Genomic DNA, 6,000 nt, shown 5'->3' with positions numbered 1-6,000 from the left:
TATATATATGTAGGTGACAAAAAGAAAGTCCGCACTCGTAATTTTTTCAAAAAACTGCAAATTTAATATAACTGTAAACAAACTATACCTTTTATTCTTCTATAATTTTACCTATTCGCATCTAACTTTTAATTGAAATATTCTATTGTTCACGTCAATTTAAAAAAACAACTTAAAATTGAGGAGGCAAAAAGAAAATTGTTATTTAAATGTAACTTTAGGACATTAATGCAACACAAATACAGCAGGAACACAATGAACCAGTTATTATTTAGTAGCCCTTCTGCAACTTGACAGCCTGCAATCTTTTGGTAATTCCTTGAATTAGATTGCAGCAATACTCCGGGGAAAGAGCATCCCACTTTTCTTTAATTTTTGTCCAAAGTTCTTCCAACTTTGAAATTTTATCATTACGTAGCTATTGCTTGATGTAATGCCATACGTTTTCGATAGGATTGAGATCTGGAGATTGAGCAGGCCAATCTAAACACGGAATATCATGCTCTTCCAGAAACCTCTTGACATTGCCAGCTGTGTGTATGGGAGCATTATCCTGCAGGAAGATGGGATTATCATCCAAATTCCGACCAAAGTAGGGTAGAAAATGCTCAGTCAACATATTAATGTACTTGGTCAAATTAATTCGACATTACAAGCGAACTATAGGCTCTGGACCGTTAGTACTAATAATGTCCCATACGAAAACTGAACCTCCACCACCTTGCTGCGTTGAAACTGAGCACATAGGATTAAATTCTTCGTTTTTCCTCCGACGGACATACTGCCTACAATCACTGATATCCTATTGAATTTGCTTTCGTCGCTAAAAAGCACTTTGGACCAATATGAACAGTCATGATCTTCATTGCATCTGACGAAGTCCAGACGACGCTTTCTGTTCTTTACAGAAATCATTGGCTTACGTCTTGCAACATATCATCGCAAATTAAATGCCTTTAATCTATTCTTGACAGTAGAAAGAGAGCACTTTTTAACAAGATTGCACTGTTGTTGGATTTGAGGAGTCGTTTCAAATCTGTTTCTTAGGCTGCGGATCTTGATAGCAATGTCTTCCCTGTTAGAAGTAACTCTAGTACGACCAGATTTAGGTGCATCATGAACACTGCCGGTGTTTTGGTGCTTTGACACAGTCTTTCGTACCGTTTTCTTATCACATTTCAATCTGAAGCCGATTTCTCGATTGGATAAACCAGAAATGTGGAGATTAATGAGCTCCTGAGAAAAGAGAAAGTCGTAGAATATGAACTAAATGTTACGTTATATAACCTGGAACAACAACAATTACGATTAGAGATGCTTTGTTGCCTATTGGTGGATATTTTAAACTGATTTAGGGGCGATAATTTAAGCTGGTTTTAAGCGAATTTGTTGCTGAAGACTTTTTTGGCCTCCTCAATTTGAAGTTATTTTCTTTAAATTGACGTGAACACTAGAATATTTTAATTAAAAGTAAAATATGAACAGGTAAATTATAGAGGAATAAAAGGCGAATCATATGAGGTATAGGTTGTTTAAACAGTTACATTAAATTTACCTTAAATTTGCAGTTTTTGTAAAAAATTATAAGTGCGGACTTTCTTTTTGCCGGCACTATATATATATATATATATATATATATATATATATATATATATATATATTAGCTATGGAATTCATGTATGAACGTGACACTTTTGACGTAAAGAAAATAGTTTTTTTTTGATATTAACAGAAACATTTCTATGAAAGTATATTAAAATGATAAAAGAATATAAATAGAGTTCTATGAGTCGTTCAGTTTATTATAATTGATTATTTTTGAAAAGAAAATTTACAGTTACTGAATTAGAAGTGGTTGGCCATACTTATAGGTAAATATGCACTGAACAGATATCATAATACTTATTATAGTTAAATTCAAATTTTGATATATCTGCTTTTTTTTTTACATCGTTCATTTCTGTATTACGTTTAAGTTATTTTAAACCCCACTCTTTCCATGTTAAATAATAATTTCGAAATAATGACGTTAATATTTCAGCGTCCCAATTGTTCTTTTGTTTTTTGTTTATTTTAAACCCCACTCTTCCCATGTTAAATAATAATTTCGAAATAATAACGTTAATATTTCAGCGTTGGAATTGTTCTTTTTTTTCGCGTTTAAATAATCCAAATAAACAATTGTTAACACTGTCTGCTTTTTTTTTTACATCGTTCATTTCTGTATTACGTTTAAGTTATTTTAAGCCCCACTCTTTCCATGTTAAATAATAATTTCGAAATAATAACGTTAATATTTCAGTGCGCAGGTCATGCGCGCATGCGCAACCGTATGTCGTAAACCGGAAAGTGGGTTACATACATCGTTACAAGGTCATTTGAGTTATATATATATATATATATATATATATATATATATGTGTGTGTGTATGTGTGTGTGTATGTATATATACACGCATATATATATATATGTATATATACCAAGTTAAAGGTATTCAAGAGACAAACCTCGTGAATTGAAACGAGGATATTAAGAGATCCCAATAAAAAAAAACCCGCAAAATATATTATTTTTCTTTATATAAACAAATATTACATAGTCACTACACTGAACATGCTAATGTTTCAGACAAGTGGTCGGTCAAGATTTCAAGTCTTCGTCAGGCGACGTAATAAAGTTTGTGTTCCATAAACACAGACTTTAGCATGTTCAGTGTATTGACTATGCAATATCTATATCTATATATATCTATAAAAGTGAACGTGTCTGTCTGTCTGTCTGTGTGTCTGTGTGTGTGTCTGTCTGTGTACATTTCCCTACGCAATAACTCTGTCAATTTTTAGTCTATAGACTCGAAATTTGAAATACCGGGTACTGAGATTTGGGGAAATCGATGTGACGGGTGTCAGCCAGAAATTTGGCTGTTAAGGGGTCAAATTTCAACGATTTGACCTTTAAGAACTCTACCAAACTCCTCCGACAATTTTGGGTCTAGACACTTGAAATTTTAGATATAGGTTCCTTGAACCTGGATCTAACTTAATAAAGTGATTTGAGCCCGAAACAATAAATTTTAAGGGGTCATAATAGGGGTAAAAGTTTTAAAAAATTAACCATTTTTTTTGTTTTTTTTCTTTTTTTGAACAGCATACACCTCCAAACACCCGAGCAACGCCGGACACCCTTGCTAGTATATATATATTTATTGTTTTTAGAATATAATATAATTATCGACTGAGACGTGTATCGTCGTCTACGACTCATCAGAGTAGCTGAATCTATCGAGATTCGAAATCGAGATCCCACGGCAAGGAGCCCACAAAACAGTACTGTATGTGGATGACCACACACACACACAATCACACACACAATCACACACACACACACGCGCGCGTATATATATATATATATATATATATATATATATATATATGCAGTCATCCATATGCAGTACTGTTTTGTTGTACCACACCTCACCAGTTCCGCTAGACTAGCACCTTTCCCTAGTTCTAGATTGAACCTACAACAATTGTTTTATATATATATATATATATATATATATATATATGTATATATATATATATATATATCGAGGGTAACCAGTTACATAATTGGTACATATGTAACTGTTTACTCTCGAAAAAATAATTTAAAAAAAATTGCTCTTGTTTTCGAGCACCTCGTTGTATTCATTAATCCCTACTTTTAAATATCTCAAGCTTGAATTTATATATATATATATATATATATATATATATATATATATATATATATATATATATATATATATATATATATATATATATACACAGTGATGATCATATTTATTGGCACGGTAAAATAAAAGTTAAATTTTGTCTAATAAATTCTAAAAAAGGGATTAAATTAAAGAAAATAACAAAGGAACAGTCTGGCTTGGTACAAAAAGATAGAATTGCTTCAGTCTAGAAAGATTTCTACTACACTGGTCGAGGACAGAATAGATGAAATTTAGTTCCAGAACTGAAACTACTTTGATCTTAAGAGGAATGTAAAAATATCTTGTTGTATTTATTTACTAATGTACTGTCATAAGAATTGTTGCTTGACCGAGGATGATTTTGTAATGAGGTTTGGTATTGCGCAATCACAGCCGCATTACTTCTAATTACTTAAGTACGGTTGCATGAACATTTTTAAGAGAACCGAAAAAAGCTGCGATACATAAAGAGCTGATATCATTTCGAAATATTTCCTTCTCTCCTATTGTTCTTTCTATATATTATATTTATGTTTACAGCATAGGACAGAACAAAATATAAGCTTAAACAAAATAAATAATAGACGTAGACCAATAAAAGCAAACTGTCACTGTGTCTCTACTCTGCGTTCGAAGCCTATCTGGAAAAGATACAACATAGCTGTAGTCATATATAACATACGAACATTCAGGGGTGAATTTCATGGTAGTTATACAGAAAGGTCCCACACAACCATCTGTAAGCGTATTGCATAGATCACCAACTGCTGATACTGACCATCTATCAACACCTTGTTTCTAAACCTACCACCTCAACTAAATAACTATTTTTCAGGCTCACTTTTTATCCTATAACACATCAATTAACTCTTAAACTGTTGAAATACTGTAAAATCGATTGAAAATGCAGATTAGGAAAATCAGTGACACAAATTAAAGAATTGTTTTTTTACCGCTTCAATATTTATCTAAACGTTGAAAATGCATGCAAGAAACGAGCAATTACAAAATGACAAAGAAAAAGAAATAGAAGAAAACAAAATGGCCGCTACTAAAAGTGTCGTTGACTAATTCATGTACGCAATCAATTCCGGCGCGCTTTTTAATCTTTAATTGATATTACTGTAAGCAAAGTAACAAACATTCATTTCACTCGAATTCTTTTAATTAATATACCATGAGTTCTTACTGCTTATCTCATTTACTTTCTGATATTTCTACCTCCCACTACGCCCCTCTCTCAGGTTTATATCTCTGTTTCTCTCTTATATTGTCTCTGTATTTATCTATTTCGGTCTTTACGTTTCCCATATCTCTTTTCTACTTGTTTTCTCTCTCTTATTTGCTTTCAGCTCCTTTTCTTTTTTTTTCTCTCCTTTTGCCCATTCTCTCCTTCTCTTATTTGTTTCCCTCTCTTTGTGAGTCAGTCAATCCGAACAACATTTGCGAATTGCTAAATTAAGTAACATTGCACAAATAAATGTAAGTACTTCACCCGCCTTGAACAAAATTTCCGGCAACAAAAGCAGATATTTTAGGCTTTACATAAATATAAAACTGACCAGTCGAGAAGAAAGCAGTCCTCAGTTACTATAGAGTAAACAATCTTGTAACATCACACTTCTGAATTCTGAATACGATTCCTTATCGCCGGTTAGTGGTTGGTTTGCTCAGATGAAAACGAACAACACATGACTGTGGAATAGTACCAGTCGTCTACATGTAAAACTACTGAGATCGTGTTTTACATATATATCATATGATATTCTTAAATGATAGCGACATGGTAAGTATATGGCAACAACATACAGGTCGAAAAACACATCGAGGAATTTTTTCCTTTACCTTATTTGAGAATATATCAAGTCTAATTTTATGTAGGTCTCTTTTATTTGTTATTGTTTGAGTTGCATTGTCATTATAGTAACAACAAAGAAGCAGCCAAGGGCGAATCTACCTGACAGCTGACAGTTGTACATGTGCATATCAGAAATGTATACAAATCATTGTACAAATTGTTGCTAATATCCTATGTGTCGTTGTCTTCACAAGACACATAAAACTTCTTTAAAATGGTGAATTTATTAGTATAGGCAATGTAGTAACAATATGATTACCAGGTTACATTGTTCCAGGTGTCTGTTTCCCAGCTAACTACAACTGGTCGTCTTCAAGTCCAATGTAAACAAATTCTTGTGAACCGTCTCCTTAAATAATCAAATTCTACCGTATTTCCACTACTAACGATCACTGTTCACTA

This window comes from Euprymna scolopes, chromosome 27, assembly GCF_053919585.1.
Source record: "Euprymna scolopes isolate OS-2025 chromosome 27, ASM5391958v1, whole genome shotgun sequence".
Lineage (NCBI taxonomy): Eukaryota > Metazoa > Mollusca > Cephalopoda > Sepiida > Sepiolidae > Euprymna > Euprymna scolopes.
Note: the sequence above shows the minus strand (reverse complement) of the source record.